Genomic DNA, 24,353 nt, shown 5'->3' with positions numbered 1-24,353 from the left:
GGAACATCGAATTGTTGATGCATATTTTGCGTACAATATTATGCATACTATTCATCGAAGTTGATAAACATAGCTCCATAAAAGCTCATAGTTTAGCCGTTATTACCAGAGTCATTTAACCTTTGACTGTAACACATATACAGTAAATGAACGAAACTTTTTCGGTTGATAAAACACAGAGAGTATTCAAGTTAGTAGGCATGTTCCACACCACAATATTACTTCTAAATAATTTGCTTGATCTCGAAATTCACTACTCATCAATAGAAATTAGCATACCATAACATATTCCAAATCCATGCTATCTAGAGCATATTCAACAGCTTACAAATTCTCTTAAAAACAGATGTTTGCTTAAAATCCCCCAAGCTAGTTCATTAGCATACAGTATAGGAAGTGAGTCTTTGCAAACTGTTTGCAAAAATAGAAGCTAAAGCTTTCCTCAAAATAGAAATATAATAAGCGTAAAGGACAGTGACGTCCACATATGCAATGAAAAGCACTTTTCTACAAGAGAAATAACAGAAATGTGTTCAAAAGAATCATTAGAAAAAAATAGCACAGAAAGAGGAGAGAAAGGAGATGCCCGCTTAACCAAGAGAAAGTATTACCAATCTGAGTAATAAATTTCAAATTGGTGAAGAGATGTTAAAAAAATCTGGTCAATTTCTTGGACCTTAGCTTCTAATCTGTCACAAACACGTAGACATATAATCACTTTTGATGGTTGCATGGATGAGAATGTGCATAACAAAATATAGTGTGTGAATGACAAAGCACAAGGTAGATAATGAAAATCTCTATCTATCAAAAAGTTCGAAATGACCTCAAGGGTCTTTCAGAACCAACACCTTGAGACCTAGATAGCTAGTTTTAGCTGAACATGTTTGGAAGAGGTCGTACTGCCATAAATGCATCAACCATCTGATAAAGACAAGAAAGTAAACTATTTGAAATAACTGAGAACAACTACAAATATTTCAGCCAATCACTTGAGTCAGATAAGAAAAGAGAAACTTAAAAAACTTAAAACAAGTGGAAGCACATGGTTTGACAAAACCCAGCATATACAACATTGATGGCATTTAGAAATGCTCCACAAACTAACAATTAAAAAACCTGCTGTTTTAGGGGAAAAATAACCAGCTCTAGTACTAGCATAATGGATGATAGAAGGCAAAAAGTGTCGACTAAAATTACAACCAGTTGGAAAATATATACTAATTGAAGCCTTTCCCACATACAATGAAGGGGGAACGGAAAGGAATAATGGAGGAAGTGACGAACAAAAGCAGGACATTTCTCAGTATAAACATTCCACAAGTTTCTTAGATGGTTTGTTCTAGACACACTGCTATAACATAACTTTCCTTTGGTCTTTGAATCTTTGTTAGCCAGCAGGTTTAAATCCAATGTTCAAGCTCACATCAATGAGAGGTTCCGACACTAAAGATATGCACTTGCAATGGTGTGTAACTTTTAAATTAGATAACGCAAACATCTTATTAGGAAAAGAAATGAGCACCAATTCGTAATATGATACATACTCATTACAAGAAATGTGCACCAGTTCGTAATACGATACATACTCACTACATAGTATTTTTCTTACTCTTGGAAGCTCAAGACATGATTATTGCAAGGACAATTATAAAGACATAATCAAATTGAGCAGAACCACCATGCCAAGGTATGCATGTTAGCTGTATATACACATATATACAAATCTATACAAGTATACATGCTAGCTGCACATGTAGACACACACGAATATGCCTGCAGGACTGGATACATGTTAGTTGTATATATACATGCATATCTATAGATGCATTTATATTAGCTATATACACATTTTAGTGCAGTTTGACAGCTTGCAAGATGGCCAGCGAAGCCATGTTATCATGAGGGTGCGCAATTGACCCACCCCCCTTCAAATTTTGGAAAAATCCTAATCTTTTGGTGTCCTATAATTATTTTAATTATGCTTTAAATTAGATATGATTAGTTGTTTTTACATCCTCAAAACCACAAAAATTATATATTGTAACCTCTCAAACAAAAAGTGAGGGGCAGCCACTAAGAGTTAGATATATTGAAATCCAATGTATCACAAGAAAAAAGTCAAGAAAAAATAGTAATTAAAAAAACAGATAATTTAGGCATAAAATATCAACCCACCATGATGGAGTAGGAGCAATAATTAAGGAACGCATAGATGAATATAACTGATGCCTTTAAGAAAGAAACAAGCTAGTTATATGGAGAAGAGTAAATGGACAGAGAGAAAAGACTTGGATACTGTGTAACAAAATGCACTTAAGATATTTCTTTGTCTTTTTTTTTTAATTTGAATTACTCCTACCCCTTATCATTATTTTAGTTTGGTCAATTAGCAACTAAGTTTTACTTGGACGATTTTTGATTGTATATCTTATTTATTTATTAAACAGTTTACAATTCAATAGGTGACCGATTACAAATTAATTTGTGTAATACTAGTAATCATGATGCAGCTAATTGCTATAAAACTTAAGATGCCAAATTTACTTTCGTTCGAGCAACATGAATAATGCAAGAAATTACTTTGAATACTAAGACAAATTAAGCACATTATATGTATTATGATTAGCCAATCTAATTAACCACTCACTCATATTACATTAATTCACAAATCATATAACTAATTGCTAAATCATTTTTGCATGTGTGGTTATAGGTACTACTGAGATAGTTGCTTTAAACGCTCAAATGTTCCATTACTCTACCGTAGAAGATTGCAACCCTTAACTTCAGGTCCTAACTCCTTCACATTATAGATGGCCAAAGGTACACGTTGAAAGAAATAAACATCCACTAAGATCAAATGAAAGCTGCTCTTGCTTAATAGTTAAAAAAAAAAATCAAAGCTTCTCTTGAACATTCTCCATTCCAAGGAGCTATCAAAGAGGAAAGACAATTAGCTACACTTGGGTTTTACAACAACAACAAAATTTGAAAAAATAATCTTGTTGTTGTCCATATTATGAATCAAAGGATTCGAACTCAGCTTTTTATAGGGTCATTTAAGAATTATTTTGTCAATACTTGAACCAACATGAGGAATTCATGATGAAAAAGGCAATAGTCTGTTACCTCATCAATCGCTGCAGCACGGGCTCGGCGATGTCTTTCTACCAATTCAGTTAGAACTTCAATAATCCGCTTTTTAACTTCACCTATTAGCAAACGCCCAGCTCCATATTCCTGAAGAGAAAAAAACACAAGTTTTAAGGTGAAGCTAAACATCCATCGCCTATGGTTTCTGAAAATGCAATTTCAAAATTAAGCTTTGGCCAGAAGAACAGTAATAGATGGCTGCTTACCCTCTTAATGCGTTCCAGTTCAGCATCATCATCAAGAAAAAACTCAAGATACTTAATGGGTATATCCACCTGAGAGAGATAGAGAGAGAGATCGATCAGGACACATATATATAGGTACAAAATAATCAATTGTGAAAACAACCATAACCCGCAAGTCACTAACAAAACCCATACATACAAGATGCATCTGAAGAAGAAAAGTTGCATATGGATGTCATAAAAATGATTTCTTAATAGGTTGGAACTTGGGAAGATAACTACAGTTACCAGTGTTTTGAAATCCAGAATAGGCAGGTCATTCCAACTGGTTAGTTCAAGAACTGGATGACCAGGCAGTGTGAATATATGTTACAGCAAGAAAATACAAAACAGAAAAAGAAAAACAGTCAAACTAAGTCAAAACTGCTGAACCACGCCGACCGACCAGTTGAATCGCTGTGCATAGTGTAGGCCCACATTTTTGGGTTTTCTGACTTTTCACGTGCATACGTCATTAGTCGGATCCATTGTAGGAACTATTCATAAACAAAAATGCATGTTCCCTAGCTTTATTTTATTTTCTTTTTAAGTTTTTCTTTCTTTTATTTATGTAACTCCATTTAACAAATTGAATTTAAAAAAAAAAACCCAAAAAGAGAACAGACTAAATAAATGAAGAGGAGCAACACTTCTCAGAACAAACCCCACTACCTCACATTCTTTTCAGCTCCTGTGCTCCTTTGAATGAGAGGTGATGTCAATTTGTTGGGATCTTATTATAATGAAAGATTTTAAATCCTATAATTGGCTAATTTACTTTGAGAAATGAGAGTTTCAAACAACTATGAGTTGAACTGTTTAACTTGATTTTTTATTTGTAAAATTCATCATTTTAACTGTTTTCCTTATTTTTCAATAATTATAATCACTAACAGATTTTTTTTCCTGACTTTTCATGAATGTTGTTAAAGTTCATTATAGGGGATTTAGCAATTTCCAAATTGTTCTTCGTTATCCCAGAAGTCATATTGAAAGTTTCAAAACTTTGGCGGATTTTCTAACTAATTGTCGTTCTGTACTAGCATAACAAGGTTCTTAACACTGCTCAACGGAGGTCTGATTGGAGGCTTAGAATTATAGCCAGTTAATGGATGTGATTCATTTCAGTCCTTGCTAGTCTGGTTAATGAAAATCCCTGACAACTATTTAATAAGCAAAGTCACCTCAAAGGGGAAGGAAACTCTCATGGTTACCACCCAAGGGGGTTAGCTAAACTGGGTGCCCTTTCTACCCTTTTTCGGGGGAAAGATCAGTTAATGTTATTGTGGTTTTGAGAAGAAATTCTATCATCTAAAAGCTACTCTAAGTTGATTAAAAACTAGTAGCTCTATGAAGGAAGGCAAGATCAGATAGTTCCACCTTTGATATGAAATTAAGTTATGGATATAGTGGGGAGAAGAATGATCAGAAGTACACACTCCTTTACCTAATTTTTTAAATCATTTTTCACTCTGCTAGCCTCAGTTGCACAGATGCTAGAGCAAATACAAAGAAGTTTTGTAGGATGCAATGATGCAGGAACAAAATTCCCATCTTTTGCAAATACAAAGAAAATGTGTAGTAATAGATTTGCATGAATAGACATGTATCTGTGGGTATTTTCAACTAACATTTATGAAAATGCTGATTACCAATTTTGTTCCATTTCATTGTAACAAAACTCCATACAACAGCCTACCAATTTCCATTGTCTTATTTGGTAGACATCAACAATAGTAAAACCGAAAAAATAGATACCACAACACAACCTCCAACTAGCAACTTCAAGTTCTTCATCTCATTATCAAAATTTTCCAGTTTTGAGAGCACAACATCCAAATATGAATATTCTTGAATGGGTTGGCTCACAAATAGTTATCTCGATCTGGTTCATCTCTGTAAATGGGATTACATCATGAAAAGAACCCACATTCATCTTTTTCACACACAAAATATAACATTCCCTTAGATGGCCTTTTTGACTCAACAATATTTACCTTCGCCTACCTTCAATAATTATACATCTTGTACTGGTATCGAAGATCTCTAGCTCCATTTCCCCCGTTGGCTGGTCAAGAGCTTGAGGAAGACATCATCATATGGTTCCTTAATTTCCCTTCAATATTTACACAAAAAAATGTAGAGTTCACATTTTTACTTTAAATCCTTGCAATAGACCCTATAAGAATATATTGCATCTGCAAATTGCAAATGGTTAAAATTTTACCTTTGCCGGCTTGCAACCTCATTTGATTTGTCTCCTATCTTCGTCAGCTTCTTGTTGCTATGTTTCTTGCAATTTTGGCCGAATACCCACAACAGCATGGCATTTTTATTAAGGTGTGAAGGGCACAACAGGTATATTTGGTAAAAGTTTGTATTAAAAACTTATTTTCCAAAAGAAACACTCGCCTTTCCCATGGATGTAATACAAACACGTTACATTTGACAATTTCTGTCGATGATTCACCTTTTTTAAACCATGATGTACCGACGCGTATGATATGAAATCATTAGGGGTGTTTTTTGTATGATAGCTATACCACAGGGAGCTTTTCTGTTTTTAACCCTTTACTTAAAGATGCAAATTTTTTACTTTTAGTATTACTAAGTTTAATTTAAACAAAAATAACTTTTGTCAAATTATAAGTAAATTACATTACTCAAAGTGTAAATTTTTATTTCTGACTAAAACTTACTATTTCAGACATATACTTACTAATTTTAATTAAAAACTTACTAATGTTAATATTAATTATTTTAATACAATATTTAAAAAGATGCTAAAAAACTTGATGTGTCACTAAAGTTAATAGAAACCTACAATAGTAGGTTATCCTAATATCGTTACCATAACTATAGACACTATAGCATTATCCATAAACATCAATGATTCAATGGATGCTTAAAGTTGGGTCATTTCCATGTTATAGTTCTAAGAACAAATTAAAAAAAAGGAATTAATAGTCAAGTAGACCATGGCCATGGAGAAAAGATGCAATTCATTAAGTTGGAAACATGTATATTGCACCACTAAACCTAAATTCTAAGCAAAGAAGACCAATGAAATTCTTTAAAAGTCTTATTCCACTTATATTAGTATTGGTAAAAATAGTGAAGACTTATATGGTATACAAACTTTATAAATTTCCTTTTGGATAAAAAATAAAAAACCCCTTGTGGTAAATCTAATTTACAAAAAAACCTCCCGTGGTTTCAAAATATACAAAACGACACTTCATGCTTTGAACTATATTGTAAAGGTGACAGAATCTATTAAAATTAACGGAAATGACTTATTGGAACCTAAAAATAAATTTTTTTTACCTAATTTTTAACAAATATACTTGTTCTACCCCTTAGGCTCCAATTCTCTCTCTCTCTAGAGAATGAAACAAATGATTTTGTTGAACTGCCTTTTGCTTAGTTATATTAGGACATTTTTGTCATTTCGTCCATCTCCTTTAATTTTAATGGATTTCGTCACCTTTACAATTTAGTTCAAAGTATGAGATATTGTGTTGTATGTTTTGAAACCATGAGGGGGCTTTTCTGTATATTTGGTTTACCACATGAGGCTTTTTTGTTTTTTACCCTTTCCTTTTTCATATAGACATCTTTAGTTGTTTTTACTTTGATCTTTTTTTTTTGCTTTCTTTTTTGTTCAAGATATTTTATTTAGATTTTCTGATTTCTTATATCCATGCTTTAAATTATTGTCTAACCTAGTGTGTAACACATAAAGTAACATCCTTTTCAAATTAGCAAAATGATCTTTCTCTTTTTTTGAGAATATTTGAAATAGTATAATGGATAAATTTCAAATGAATTCTCAGTTTATTTCGTATCTGAAAAGGGTCAAATTTGTATTAAAGTATATAATTTCACAAGTTCATATAATTTATAATTTCAATATTATTTAGGTATGATTTTTATTACACTATGAATACATAGTTGAGTAGAATTTGTGAAAAATGAATACGTACTTGAGGAATTATAACGATGATTCTTATTATCTAAATAAAGGAGCTTAATAATAAGTCCCAGGAGGATTGAACATGAAAAAACCTAATAGGATATTAACCTATTAGTAGATATTAAAATCTTTATTTTCTTCTTAGTCTTGACGTTGAGGTAGTTGACACGAATAGCATTTGTGATTTATGGACTCATTCATTCTTTGGTTTTTCAATTTACAGACAACTCTTCCAGATTGACTATGAGATTTCTAGTTTGATTTTCAAACCCAACCAATTCCCCCTTATAAGGTTTTGAGTCTCCATTTGACTTATAGAAATGATTAAAAAAAAACTCTACTACCTATGCAAAAAAAAATCCTTTTTACATTTATTAAAGATTTACTTTGGTAATTGTTGGGGCTATGTTGTTTAGTCTTGAGACCGGAAATTAATATAACTTTCAACTTTTCACTAATTGCTAATTCTGATAATATTGCTTGTGTGCTTTTGGTTTTTATTATACAAAGAATAAGCATTTTGAATTTTCATATATAACTTTGAATTTTCATTCTCACTATCCCCTTGCACTTTTTTTTCTCCTTCCATTGGTAAAACATTTTAAAAGGATTGAAAACTAAAAATTTACCAAGAAACAAAGATGAATTAAAAAGTTTGAAAATCTCAATGACTTGACACCTAATAATCAGTGCAGAAACTCCAATATTTTCCAAGCCAAACGCTAATAGAAGATTCGAAAAGTCCAAAAGCTAAGGAAGATTTATCTCTTTTCAATTTTTTATTTATATATACCAAATTTTTTCAAATAATATTTTGCTTGCATCATAAACACATTTTCCAACCCACCTTTTCATATTCTCAATTATTTTTTTATCTCACATACATCAGATCGCAAAAAGTGTTACAGTAATTATTTCAAATAATATTCCAAATAATACTCTATCCAAACAAACCCCTAGTTATCATAAAATTTATCCTAAATACATTGTGCAATCAAGAAAGCTCACATACAACTAATTCTTTGAGAGGATTATATACCAAATTTAGGAATTTTTTTTAGTATTTAGAAGAAAAATCAATTAGAATAGTAGACAACATAGAAAGCTTCCATTTTTAATCATGATAGAGCATGTGGAGATTCACTATTTTCATCTTGGATTGTTTCTGCTTTCTTCTTGACTCTTTGCTTTTAATATATAATTTAGATCCTACATGCACTTATGCCCATTTCTAAATGTTTTATTGCATACTGTCAGAATAACTTGTAATCAAGTATAACCTTACTTTTAATAGTAACAGTCTTGGACATTACAACACCATTGAAATCTTCTCGTTGTCATGTTCTTTAGTTCTTCTAGTAAAAAGTCATAAGGCTTGTATTTTTAAAAAATGATTTCATTGTCATGTTTTTGGTTTTATAGTAAAAGTCATAAAACTTGCTGTATATATGATTTTCATACGATTTTCATCATGCTAAAAAATATAAGTTGGTTATACAAAAAAGTTAAAAGTTTGATGAATTATCTATATCCTACATACATTAATTGAAAAGCCTTAGTTGTTACAAAAGTTAGTTTTTGCAAATGATTTGTTATTTATTGAAATTTAGAGTTTTCAATAGATCATATTTTTCAATCTAGTAATAGGCAAAATGATTAGAAGGTTTCCACAACATCACATGTTCTTCAACCAGAAAGAAACTAATTTACATGCGAAGATGTATACCAAACTATTCTAACACACTCTTGTATGCACTATCAATTTATAATTGTCATGACGCCCAAACTATTAATATATAATTACATGATGTCATAATAAGTAGTTTTTTAACTCTTGAATTTTGATTGTCAAATCTTGATTATTTGCAAAGTTATTAAATTAAAGTTTAGAAGTTGCAATGTAGATAAGATACAACAATATGTTATATTACTAAAAATGACATAAAAATCAAGTTTGGAAGATAAAACCTAGATAGTATATGGAGGATGAAGATGTGATATCCTTCTACTTCATTTTTTTCTTCTTTAATCTCATGAATCTTCCTCTACGTGATTTGAATTCCTATTGATATAGACTCTCATTTGAATACTTGTATTTTAGAGCTTCAATAGCTAACAGTCCACCAGCAAAAGTTGGAAGAGAGAGAGAGAGAGAAAGAAAGTGTTTACATTAAGAAGAGTTCTTAAACTAAAGTTATGATTATATTACTAAAGATCATGTAAAAATCAAGTTTGGAAGATAAAATTTGGAAGGTATATGGAGGATGGAGTGATATACTTCTACTTCATCTTTTTCTTCTTTAATCTTGTGAATGTTCTCCCTCCACATGATTTGAATTCCAATTGATACAGACTCTCATTTGATACTTGTACTTTAGAGCCTTAATGGCTAACAATCCACCAGCAAAAGTTGGAAGAGAGAGAGAGAGAGAGAGAGAGAGAGAGAGAGAGAGAGAGAGAGAAGAGTTCTTAAACTAAAGTTATGGGACCCATAATACAAACTTGGTCACTGACGGGTTTTTGATATAAGTACAAGTTTAATTTCAAAATACATCTTTTTTACTGCAAGTATACAGGTCAAATAGTAGTTTAGAGTATATATCGGGTCGATCTCAGGAGAAACAAATATTGCAAGTACTAGGTCCTTATCAACGAAAACAAAAGAAATCACAATTACTCACTAATTTAACTAGATAACTTGCAAGATAGCAATAGAGAAAACTGACTAAATACTTGAAGCTATGGTGTAGAATCCACTTATGGCACAAATGATACAAATGAATAGATTTACCTCTTGTTACTACTTTTGTTTAATTAGGGATTTATTTCCATATTTATCAAAACTCACTCTGATGATGTAGTGGCTTAGACTAGCCTAGTTTTCTCTGTTCTCATAGTGAATAATTAGATTTACCCTTTTGTTCTTCATGAAATGCAAAGATAATCCACGTAAGTGCACCTATATTCTCATGAGTCTAGTCCTTAAGTTCCATTTATGTTGTTTCTTCATTATTACTAATTTTCATTGAGTAACAACAATTAAAAACTTTCTAATGGTGATCAAGCAACGACAAGTGATAAGCACGCATAAATGGACAAGTTAATACAATAGATAATAAGTGTAAATCATATTTAACTCATATTAAGTAACCACAAACTTCATCTACTCCCTAGATCTAGAAATTTAGCTACTCACGTTAAAAGAACATAATTTCATTGCATGAACACATATTGAATCACAAGGAAAGAGACATATAGAAAAAGTTTAGCCAAGATCTTCTATTTTTTCAACAAATGAGTTGTACAATGAATTCTCCAAGTGTTTCTTTTAAGTTCCTAACTAAAGAGAGTTAGAAAAAGCTATAAGTAAACTCTCTTCCTAATAACTAATAGTAACTCTCCCTCTCTTCTCTCCTCAATGATTCTTACATATATAATGTTAAGAGAGTCAAAAAGTGCCAAAATGAAATAACATAAAACCTCCTTTGCACTTCCCTAAAGATTCTTGAGCATGTGCAGCCAAAATTCTGTGCTGGAATTGAGCTGGAAAGAAGTGTGAATGCAGGGTAAGTTGCAGAACAAGTTGCAGAAAAATAGCAAGAATACGTGACTTATGAATACGCAACATGAGCTCGCATTTTCAGTTTAGTCACATTTCCTTACTCCTTTTCTACTCCAATTCACCACTAAGACCGCAAACAAGATGTCCATATTGTTTTCATGCATTTCACCAATTATACTTGCATTAGATGCTCTATTTCCCTTCCAATTCATCGTTAAATCAGGCACTAGTGACGCTTAAATGAATTCGTCTCGATCCAATGTTTAAATCGTGACTCAAATCCTGCAAATATAACCACATTTGCACGTTACTCTGCTCAAACGAAACTCGCAACAATTAGAGACTTAGAGAGCAAGTTACACCTTAAAAACCCTAATTTATACAAAAAAAATAAACATATAATGCCACTAATAAACATATATAATAAACACTTATCAAATTTTTCCACACTTAAATCATTACTTGTTCTCAGACAATAAGAAAAATCATCAAACAATGATTTAAGAAATGAAATGAATCAAGTGAACTTGAAATTCAATCTCTCTCAACTTGGCAAGTTTTCATTATGCAACCTTTCATATTACCTACAATATTTATCATATCATATTAAAAAGAGATAATTATACCCAAAATTCAACCAAACAAATTTAAACTCTCTATCTCACCTAATTTCTCAAATTACCAAATTATATAGTCACTTTGGAGATTTTCTTCCTTCAAAATGAGATGTTTAACTTCACAAACCTTAAAAAGGGAATTTATTCACTTTCTTTTGACTTTATTTATTCCTAAATTGTGAAAATGTCTTTTGATGTGAAGATCAACATTTTTAGATGAAAATCCCGGTTACTCAACACTCCTAATTCAAATACCTTTTTACGCGAAAGTCGACATTTGTAGATGAAGATTCCCGATTACTCAGTACAAAGCTTTCTCTTTTTTTTTTTGGGCAAATTTCCCTCAATAAAGTAAACATTAAGAAGAAAATAACTCTAGCAACTATATAAATCAATTACTTTTAAAAGTAAGTAAGATGAGTGATCTCATTTATCAAGCAAAATTTTAGACATAATTTTTTCTATTTTACAAGGTATACTTTCTCGCATGCAATAGTCCTAATCACATAGTAATTGCTTTCAAGTCAAATGAAAATTGAATTTTCAAATTACCTAAATCATCTCACCGACATAGGAGAGTTTGACAAAAAGGACATGAACTTAATGCACTTGTGGCAAAATATGAAAAACTAAAGGCAAATTTGAAAATTTGGACAAGATGTTGAAAAAATTTTGATAGAGTTTTCCCTTAATACTGGATAAAACTCCCCGCCAGCAAACCCAGAAATCAACGATTCCAAGCACAAGATAGATTTCCAGCATCAAGTCTAAGCATTTCAAACCATATAAGCATAAAAGTAACCCCTACTTCACACCATATCTCCTCCCCCACACTTAACATACACATTGTCCTCAATGTGTAGGGAAAAAATAACAAAAAGTAAGAACAACTTACTTTCCAGTTCAATAGCTGAGATTCAGTTCAACCATGATTCACGAGCCATCAATGAATCTACAACCAACATCTACTAATACTGCCACAAGTCCAAATGCAAAAGCATAAGTTCAAATTAAACTCCTACAATGAAAAAGTTTAAAAGAAAACTACAAGGAAATATGGAAGCAAAACTGAGAAAGCATCGAGAGGTCGGCTAGTCTTCTCCTTGCTCATCACAATCTAAGCGCAAATGATCCTGTATATGACATGTGCGAGCATCAATCTGGGCCAACTGAGTCTCTATGTCATCAAGTCAACTAAAAAACCTCTGCCAATTTCATAGGGAAGAGGATGGAGGTGGTCAAGTTGAAGTGGAAGGTCTGGTTTCATCTTGACAAGGACATGCACTCCATCATCTCTCCCTCCGAGATGGAACAATATGATTGTGGAAATGCCTATCCCATGGAGTGTAGAGACCATTAACTCTTCACCAGACCGAATAACTACACGAGCGACTCCAGTCAAATTAACTCCCATGCACTCAAAAATGAGGAAAAGGAGACAGGGAAATCCAAGCTTAAAAGAGGTAGTATGTCTCCTTGTCGTCGTCCTCGTATAACTGATGATGATATTCGGGAGCGGAATGTGGGGGTAAAAGGACTTCCGAATGTGAAACATGTGGTCCAAAAAGTAAATGTCACTTTTTCGGACCTCTATATGACCACTCTTCTTGGGGATCATATTATGTGTCATCATATAGATAATGAGGCAAGGACAAGTGTCAAAGACATTAGCAACCAAAGTCTTTTTTCTTGAGGAGCCAAAAGGTTGGTACTCAATGCCGAAACGAGACATAGCTTGTGAGGGATCCCATCTCTTATTGGGTGCAGTGAATCCTTTCTTCAAATTGACAATCGGCCTATCACCATTGCAACCTAATATCCGAGATAGGAGATCACGAGTAAGTAGTATTCGAGTACCGTGGATCCAAGAGCCCATCATCTCCCCACTATGACTTGCCTTGTTGACTATATTAGCATGAAACTCACGCATCAAATCCGAATAGTAATGAGGAGGCAGAGAAAGAATTGTGCCCATCAAAGTTGGTTGAATGCCTCCATGATATGATAAGCCGTCTCGATCTCCGGATTGATGTGCTTCTCAAAGATGAACTGTAAATTTGCATGCTCTTCATGCCACTCCTGATTCTTAAGAGTCGTGAACCTAGCACTATCAAAAATTATATTTTCAGAGCAGCAGGACATGCTCCCACTTTGACGCCTCACCATTGGTTGGGTTGACAGAAACCTTTCTTCCTCACTCTCCTCTATTGTCTCACTCATTTCCATCTCCTCACTCCTTTCACTCTCCTTACTCTCATGAGAGGAAGATGATTCACGAATAATAGCCCTTCAACCTCTTACCATAGTGCCTAAACAAAGAGAAATTACAAATATCTTTATATATCAGGCTAAAATTAGTATACTTCACACATAATACAAGAAGTAATTCTTATAAAACACCTAAAGAAAAATCCTTTCACTTATATATTAATCATAGACATTTTATAAAATCACCATTCATGTATAGGGATTAAAATTGGCGTAAATAACCACAAGTACACATCCTTATGTCATAAAGAATCAATTAAACATTCAAAAATGTCCGAAATTATAACATTAAAGACATGACATTAAAAATGCGAAAAATTTTGTTAAAATTACCAATTTATTAAACTGGACAACAATTAAGGTCAATTGAGTGACTTTAACAATAATCATGTTTATAGCAAGCCTAAACTAGCAACAAATAATCTATATTTAACCATAAACATGATTAAGAAAAATTATACCCAATAATTACAAAATTCATCAAAATTACTCTCTACAAACAATGTACATACTAATAACATCATCAACCAATCAACTTTTAGTTAAGAACATCAATGAAAGAAGCTCACTAACAATCCAAACTAATTTTTCAATTTTATCCAAATATAGCAAATTTAAAATTTTAACAACTAAAGAAGCATCAAGTTGCTACATTTGAACCGAAGAACTTGCTTAAATATCCTTAATAAGCAGATTAGAGGCCATTAACATCCATAATAATCATAAAAAATTCAAAATTAGAAGATTTCAGAAAATTCAGGAACTTGAAAAATGCCAACTTCTAAAATACAAAAATTCAATGAAGAAACTTATCTCAATCATGTAGAAGGATGTTTGGTGATGAAAATTATGTAAAAAACCCTATTAAAATCACCTCAATTGACCCTCAATTGATGAATTTAGAACCTATGAACCCTAACTTCCAATCTCCTTGAAACCAAATTTTGGGATATTTTTCTTGGATTTCAATTGGTTAAAAAAATCTCTAAGAAGGTTAAAGGTGTTAAGTTGATGATTTCTTACAAGGAAATGGAGTTAAAATGAGATGTTGTGAAGAGTGTGTGTGTGTGTGTGTATGAATTACGTAAGGTGAAAGAGAAGAAGAGCAAGAAGAAAAGAGGTTGTGTTTTCTTCTTTAAAACAAGGACCTAAAAACATGAACTCAAAACTCAAGCTAGAGCTCGCATTTTCCAGGTCACATTTTCTGCTATAAAATTACAAAATCCAATACACGAGCTGATGAAAATATGACCATAAGCTCATGTTTTCTGCTTTATTTTTATAGAAGACAATACGCGAGTTATTGAAAATGTAACCTTGAACTCACATTTTAAGCTTGCGTTTTCTATGTAAGTTTTGCCGAAGACAAAACGTGAGCTGTGAAATTGTGAGCTCATGCCACGTTTTTAGAGCTTGCATTTTCTAATCTGCAGTTTTTCTGCAGAAATTTTTAACTTTTCAAAAATTACACACTTTACCTCAATTGCTCAAAATGTAGTCTAGATCATTCTTTTGTCAAAATGATCAATGCACGCACATGTAAAATGATCAAAACATGCATTCTAACCCTCTTTAACAAATTAAAAATAGCAATTACTCAAATCGAAGGGTTGAGTTCCTTGATCAAAGTTTACCGTTTTCACCTCAAATGACCATCTTTGCTTTTATTTCCAATTCCTACAAATGAAAAACAACAAAACAACTTAAACACATGATTTAAATATAAAATTATACCAAATTAACATAAATCACCAAAACATTGGGTTGCCTTACCATTAGTGCTTTTGTTTATAATCGTTAGCTCGACTTTCGTCTTAAAGTTCTTTTAGTTTGAAGAAGAATCGCCTAATGGACAAGTGAGTCCCTTAGGGATGATTTCACTCACCAAATAGGGTTTCAACCTTTGTCCATTGACTTTGAACCTTTTATTTCTTGCATTTATGATCTCGACTGCTCCATAAGGAAATACTTGAAATATTTCAAATGGTCCCGACCATTTTGACTTGAGTTTTCTCGAAAACAATCTAAGGCATGAGTTATATAAAAGTACCTTTTTTCCAACCTCAAATTGTTTCGGGATAATAAGCTTATCATGCTAAAATTTGATCTTTTCTTTATATATCTTGACAATTTCATAAGCATTTAGTTGATGTTCTTCTAATTTGCTCAAGTCAAGCAATTTTCTCCCATTTGTAAGATTAAAATTCATATTAATCGGCTTAATGTTCCAATAAGCCTTATGTTTAATATCTACAAGTAAGTGACAAACTTTTTCATAAACTAAACGATACGGCAACAACCCTAAGCGTGTCTTAAATGCTGTTTGATAAGTCCAAAGTGCATCATCTAATTACTTGCCCAATCTTTTTGTGATTTATTCACCATTTTCTCCAAAATAAGCTTAATTTCCCAATTTGCTAATTTTGCTTGTCCATTGGCTTGAGGGTGGTATGGAAGTGATGTCTTGTACCTAAAGCCATATTTGAGTAATAAGGAATCAAGTTATTTATTATAAAATTATTTTTCCTTATCACTCACTATGACTCTAGATATACCAAACCTACTAAAAATGTTCTTTTTAAGAAATCTAAGTACAACAAACAATTGCCTTTATCCATTTAGAAACATAATCTACAGCTACTAAAATGTACTTATTATTAAAAGAACTAGAAAATGGTCTCATAAAATCCATACCCTACACATCAAATAATTCAATTTTTAAGAAAGTAGTGAGGGGCATCTCATTCTTTCTAGAATATTGCCGATTCTTTGACAAACATCACAACTTTTAACATATTCCCTAACATCTAGCTACATAGTTGGCCAACAAAACCTCGATTGCCATATCTTTGTTACAGTTTTTGAAGTACTAAAATGACTGCCCATTTCTAGATTATGACAATGATATAAGATATTACGTACCTCATTTTCGGGAATATATCTATGTACCATACCATCAGGGCAATATTTATATAGCAACGGTTCCTTCCAAAAATAACTTTTAACATCATACAAGAATTTTTTCTTTTGGTGATAATTGAAACCCTTTGGTATTACTCCACTTACCAAATAATTAGAAAAGTCTGCATGCTATGGAGAATTAACAAGTGTTAGGACAAATTCATCCAGAAAATTCTCTTTAATTGAAAGTTGGTTATCAGTAGAGATGTATTTTAGTCGCAAGATGATTCGTCACAAGGTTCTCCAATCCCTTTTTATCTTTTATTTTCACATCAAATTCCTGCAATAATAAAATCCATCGGATTATATGGGGTTTTGCATCTTTCTTATGTTGCAAATATTTAAGAGTCGAATGATCTATATAGATGATAACTTTAGATTCTATTAAATATGATCTAAAGCAAATATCACCATCAATAGCTTTTTTCCATAGTTGCATAATTGAGTTGTACTTTATGTAGCAATTTGCTAGCGCAATAAATCACATGCAACCTTCCTTCCCATCTTTGCCCTAGAACGACTCCTACCGCGCAATCACTTGCATTACACATTAACTCGAATGGTAGTGGCAATTCTGATGAAGTCACAATATGGGCTAAAGTTAATTCCTTCTTCAACCTATCAAATGCAATCAAACATTTATTATCAAAATGAAAAGAGTTATCTTTATATAATAAATCACACAATGGTTTAGCTATTTTGGAAAAATTCTTAATAAATTGTCTATAAAATCCCACATGTCCAAGGAAGCTACGAATCCCCTTGACATTATTTGGAGGTGACATCTTCTCAATTACTTCTATCTTTGCATTGTCCACCACAATTCCTTTAGAGGAAATCTTGTGTCTTAAAAAATAATTTCTTCATGAACCATGAAATGACACTTTTTCCAATTGAGAACAAGATTGGATTCTTCACATCACTACAAAATTAATTCCAAATTATGAAGATAATTGCCAAATGAAGAACTAAACACACAAAAATTATTCATAAATATCTCCATAATTTTATCAATATAATCGGAGAAAATTACCATCATGACATTGAAATATTGTGGGGGCATTGCAAATGCCAAATGGCATCCTTCGAAACGCAAAAGTGCCATAGGGACATGTGAATGTCGTTTTCTCTTTATCCTTAGGAGCTATAGCTATTTGATTGTAACCTGAAAATTCATCAAGGAAATAATAAAATTTATATCTGACTATATACTCTAATAATTGATCAAGAAAGGATAAAGGAAAGTGGTCTTTTCTAGTAACCATGTTGAGCGTTCGATAATCAATACACACTCTCCATTCTACCACAAGTCTAGACGGAATAATTTCATCATTTTTACCCTTGACTATGGTAGTTCCACCTTTCTTTGGGACAACATGAATTGGACTAATCCATACACTATCGGAGATAGGAAAGATTATACCTGCATCAAGCCACTTGATAATTTCTAATATTGCTACTCTTTTGTGTTTGGGTTGAGCCTTTTTTGCAATTTTACCACCGATTTGCAATTGTCCTCCAAGAGAATGCGATGCATGCAAATAGAAGGACATATTCCTTGAATGTCCAAGATGGTCCATCCAATAGCCTTTTTATGATTCTTAGAACTCTTAATAACTTTTCATGTTGTTCCCCCTCTAAGTAAGCACTAACAATCACCAGTAAAGTTTCATTAGGTCCAAGAAACTCATACCTCAAATGACTAGGAAGTGATTTGAACCTAAACTTTGGAGCTTCTATCTCTGAAGATGATGGAAATTATTTTTCTTGTTCAAAACTCTCATACATATTTCCTCTTCTATAAGGCGATTGAGCATCCAAATATTGGACCAATTCTTCAATTCCCTCATTATCTCCTTCTTGCCATCCTAAATGCATCAAACAAAACTCAAGAGGATCTAAACCAAGATTGACTTGACTTCTCTCTTGGGTTAGTTTATCGATAGTGCCAATAGCACAAGCATGATCGGCGAAAGAAATGTATTTTTCTGTAGGGAAAATCATTCAAAATATCTCTCATATTTTACAAAATGACTTTTTTCGTTCCCCACTTTTAAAAGTGTAATTTTATGTCCCTTACAAATTCATATTGATCAAATTTGGTCCCTATCTAGGTTTCCGACTAATTTTTGGTCAAAATCTACTACGTACCTTTCACGTGATCATTTTTTAAAAGCAAAATTGTCAAATCAAATTTTATATAATCCAATTTATAGTCTCTCATATTTCAGAAAATGAATTTTTTCATCTCCAATAGTTTACAAAATGAATTATTTTGTCCCTCACATTTCACAAAATGAATTTTTTCATCTCTCACATTTTTCAAAATGAATTTTTTCATTCCTTATTAATCATGTGTACGAATAACTTTTTTTTCTTTAAACCTATGCATATATCTATTTGATCTCATTTGAACAGTATGAATAGCATGTAATATATTTCTATTTAATTTCACCTAAACATGTTAATTGTAGTTGTACACATGCTATTCAATAGATACATACAGGTGTTTAAAACTAATAATTTTATTTTAAACCCATGTATATATCTGATTTCACCATGTGAACCTATTCAATATTTGTGACATTTCTCTTTTGGTAATAATTTATTTATTGAGTTGTATAATAAGACTATCTAATTAATGGATCCTAACTCAAATTCTATAATTCGTGCTAACAAATTGCAGTTTAAATCTGAAGTTTCTACTCGCCACTTTTAAAAGTAATAGTTGAATTACATGTTTTATGATTTTTTTAAAATTTGAAAGTGCTAATCACTTACTTTTTTTTATCATACTTTTTCTTTGTTTATTTTTTCTCTCCAAATTTAATTCGATAATATTTTGGATTAAATGTTTTCTTTATTTTCAATTTTTGAATAAAAAATGAATATAAATAAAAAGCTAACAATTTTTTAAAAACCAATGGATATATCTATTTGATTTCACTTGAACAGTGTGAATAGTATATAATATATCTTTATTTGATTGCGAAATAAAACATAAATATATTACATGTTATTTGTAGCGCTTAGGTGAAATCAAATATATATATACATGAATCTAAAAAAACTATAAGCACACATGATCAATAAGGGATGAAAAAATTAATTTTGAAAAATGTGAAGGATGAAAACATTTATATTGTGAAATGTGAGGGACGAAAAAAATTTATTTTGTGAAATGTAATGGATTATGAATCAAATTATATAAAATTTGATTTGATAATTTTGCCCTTAAAAAATAATCACGTGCAAGGCACGTGGTAAATTTTGGCCAAAAACTAGTCAGAAACTTAGGTAGAGACCAAATTTGACTAATATGAATTTGTAAGGGACGTAAAATTACACTTTTAAAAGTGAGGGACGAAAAAAGTCATTTTACAAAATGTGATGGACATTTTGAACGATTTTCCCTTTTCCATATTATTCAATTTAAACTCTACTTCTTATTCACCTACTTGAAACTTAAGCTTGCTATTTTTAACATCAATAATAGTACCTGCAGTTGCTAAAAATGGTTTATCTAGAATGATAGGTATAGACATATCTCTCCCAATATCTAACACCATAAAATCTATAGAAATGATAAATTTTTACATTTTAATTAATGCATTCTCCAACACCGCCAATGGATATCTAATAGACCTATCGACTAATTGCAAAATAATATTAGTACATTTTAACTCGTGCAACCCTAATTGTCTAGCCATAGCCAAAGGAATTAAAGATAAATTTGCACCAAGGTCACATAAAGCGTTTGAAAATTCAATGTTGCCAATAGTGCATGATATAGAAAAACTCTCAAGATCCTTCAACTTTGGTAGTAGCTTGTTTTGAATAATAGCACTATACTTCTCGGTTAATGCTATCATTTCGCAATCCTCCAATTTCCTCTTTAGAGTCATGATCTGCTTGAGAAACTTAGCATATGAGGGAATCTGCAAAATAGCATTAGCAAATGGAATATTAATATGCAATTGCTTAAAAAGTTTCACAAAATTTCAAATTCTTTATCAAGCTTGTTCGATTTGAGCCTTTGAGGGAATGGAATCGCCAGAGGTATAGGAATGGTGGTGGAGGATGAAGGTTTATCTTCACTTTGTTTTCCCTCGTTATTTTCCCCCACACCTGTTTCCTTTTTCTTCCTCTCAATTTCTATTTCTTCAATCTCATCTTGCTTTTCTTTTTCTAACAGTGGAGGGTCTTCTAGTTGCCTACCACTACGAAGGGTAATGGCTTTCACATACTCCCTTGGGTTCAGCTCCGTTTTACTTGGTAACTCCCTTTGGTTTTTGTTGGTAATAGAAGTAACAATTTGCCCAATTTGGAACTCTACATTTCTATTCAAACTCATGAGTTAGTTCATTCTCCCCTCCAACCTGTTAAATCTCTCTGAGATGCCCTTGGCTAGCTTTTTCACCGCAATTTAGTGTTCAATTGGTAGCTGCCTTGGTTGGAATCCCAATGGATTAGTTGGTCTTTGTACATTATGTTGGTCTTTTCATCCAAAATTTGGATGATTACTCCACTCCCAGGTTGTAAGTGTTTAAGTAAGGGTTATTTTGAGACATCCAATTGTAATTGTTCACAATTTGAACTTGCTCAAAATCAACACATTCATTAGTATTATGTTCTCCTCCATATATGGCACAACATGAAACACTTGCATTAGATGAAAAACTCAAACCAACTCCAACCTGTTTGCTAAACAATTTAATCACATTGTTCATTTGAGCATTAAGCAAGTTAAGAGTGTCTGTTTCTAGTATACCTACATACCGTCTAGAGTTTCTTCTCTCATTGATCCACTGGTAATTGTTAGTCGGCATCTCCTCTATTAAAATTTGAGCTTTTTCAAGCGACTTTCCCGTTAGTGCTCCACCTACTGCTGTATCAATGGTAATTTTAGTTTGACAGGCTAAGCAGTTATAAAAAGTTTGGATGATAAGTCAATCGGGTAGTCCATTGTGAAGACACTTCTGAAGCAAGTCCCAAATCTTTCCCATACTTCATATAATGACTCGATATCGTATTGACTAAAACTAGTAATGTCCATCCTAAGATTGGCAGTCTTATCCAGTGGGAAATATTTACTCAAAAAGGCTCTAGATAGGGCATCCCAAGTGGTAAAGGGATTGGGAGGATGAAATTGCAACCATACCTTGGCTTTATCACACAATGAAAAGGGAACAACCTAAGTCTAGTTGTGTCTTCACTTACTCCGTTTATTTTGATAGTATCACATATTTCCAAGAAAGTAGCAAATTGTGCATTTGGGTCTTTTACGGCATTACCTTCAAATTGAGATTGTTGAACTATCCTCTCACAATTCCATACCACTTCAATGGAATCTACCCTTACACAACTAATTATTAAGGATATGAGTCCCTCTAGTTAGCCAGCTAGCTGCAGTGTTTGTTCCAAGAATCCCCAACTCACCCTATCATATGCTTTTTCTAAGTCCACTTTAACCATTATAATGCATTTCTTCTCCTATAGTCTCCTGGCCATGTGAATTATTTCTAGACTACCACTATATTATCAGCAGTTTGTTTACTTGGTATAAAACTACATTAGGCTACTCTGATCAACTCTCTGATTAAAGATTTGATTGTTGCCACTATAATCTTAGTGATAATCTTGTACAGGACATTACACAATGAGATTGGCTTGACGTGTGCTACTTTCTCAGGGCCTTCCACTTTTACTATCAGTGAAATAATTGTATTATTTATTTCTACTTGGACCTTCTTATTCTGAAACACCCTTACTACAAACTGCACCAATGACCTTCCTATGATTCCCCAGCCTTTCTGATATAGTTGAGCATGAATTCCGTCTGGACCTAGAACTTTATTTCCATTTATATCAAACACTACCTTTTTTTACTTCAATTGCTGTCATGGGTCTATACAAGCTCTGCAGTGTCCAGTTCTCTACTCCTAGGAATCCTCCCATGCACGGTGAGTCACCTTTAATTTTTCCATCCGCATAGTACAAACTCATGTAGAATTTCCTCACCATTCGTTGAAGCACTTCTAGATCAACCTATCATTCCTCTTGATCATCTTTCAAACATGTCACTTTTTGTCTATTTCTCTTATCCTCTGGATCCAACTCCTGTTTCCTTTTTCCTCATTTTGTCTCACCCCAATTTACTTTTCCTTGATGAGGGTTTTGGATATTTGGGCTCAATATAAGAAAGTTCTCCTTGTTCAAATCAAACAATTGATGAGTATGCTTCATTTGACTTCCCTTTCCAAATCTGTTCAGACTCCTTGGTCTTCCTCCATTTAGACCTAAACTACTTTCTTTTGACTTAGGTGAGTTGTTCACACTTAGAGTCTTACTGATTTGATTGGATCTTTTAGCTTGGCCTAATGATCTCCTCACATTTCTTCCTCTCATCTTTACTTGAATTCCCTACTGCTTCCTTCTGAAGCTTACTATTTGGGATGGTTCTGGGATCTTAGATATTTTTCCCTTCACTATAGACCTATCATCCTCTGCCTTTGAGTCCCTATTTTCTTTTTCCAATCCTTAGATTACATTATACCTTGACCCCAAATTTTCATTCTATTCTTTTCATCCCCCAAATATATATGGTTCTCTCCCCTTACTCGTGGATGCCCCCTCCTTTTCCCCATACCCATTTTTCCATCATGCTGCCTTCCCTCTGCCAAATCCCTATTTTTCTTTAGCAGTTCAACTTGTTATTCCTCTCCTTTATCCTATTCTCACTCACATAAGGGCCTTCCGTCAAATACCAAGTCACTTCCTATTTGACCTCTTATGTTCTAGTTCCTCTCTTTTCTTGAGTTTGCTACTATCCAAGACCCGTAGGGATTTGTTTCAGCTCCTTTCTCCTTACCCACTTCATTCGACTTTGCCCTCATTTCCTCTTCACCACTTGCCTTTCCCCTATACTTCCCAATAATACGGCTATATTTGCTACAATTGAAACAAATTTATGATAGTCCTTCATATTTAATTGCTTGAAGTTCTTTGTTTACCCAAATAAAAGGCACCATTGGTTTTGTTAGATCCACGTCCATACACATTCTCGCATACTTCCCTATGCTTGCCAATGCCGTCTATCTGTCAATCTTAATAGCTTTGCCTATTTTGTTTCCTAGATGCATTATCAAATCCTCATTGTAATATTCCATTGGCAGCTTACGAAGATGAATCCATACTAAAGTAGAGTTGATTCCTGCCTTCTCCGCTTTGAAATCTGGCTTCCACTTAGAGACTGTTACATAGTGACCTTACATCAGCCATGGACGTTCATGCATCACTTGGTGATAGTTTAGCTTAGTTTTAAATCTCACAATATAAAAGCCTTGTTCCGGTGCTGTTAATTCGAAACCACTTTCTAGTCCCCACATCTTCGTTAATTTCTATTCTAGTATTTGAAGCTGACCATTCTTCCCCAAAACTTTCAAAAATATAGTTTTCCTTCGGGTTGTCCAAGTAACTTTCATTTTCTAAACTGTAAGGAAGAATATGCGGGAATTTGGATGCAGCAATCTCTTCATCCTTCTTCCTCAGTTCTTTATGCTCCATGTTTTCCTCATCACAGTCTTCCT

At 32.7% G+C, this 24,353-nt stretch overlaps 1 non-coding gene across 1 annotated transcript; it reads left to right on the top strand.

Annotated features, from left to right (window-relative positions):
- The first annotated feature begins 21,723 nt into the window (after nt 1-21,723).
- Nucleotides 21,724-21,829, top strand: LOC113764238. Its single transcript, XR_003467521.1, has one exon. It is a non-coding gene; the product is annotated as a small nucleolar RNA R71 (small nucleolar RNA).
- Nucleotides 21,830-24,353: the final 2,524 nt, after the last annotated feature.

Source organism: Coffea eugenioides, chromosome 2 (assembly GCF_003713205.1).
Source record: "Coffea eugenioides isolate CCC68of chromosome 2, Ceug_1.0, whole genome shotgun sequence".
NCBI lineage: Eukaryota > Viridiplantae > Streptophyta > Magnoliopsida > Gentianales > Rubiaceae > Coffea > Coffea eugenioides.
Note: the sequence above shows the minus strand (reverse complement) of the source record. Positions and strands in the feature narration are given on the sequence as shown.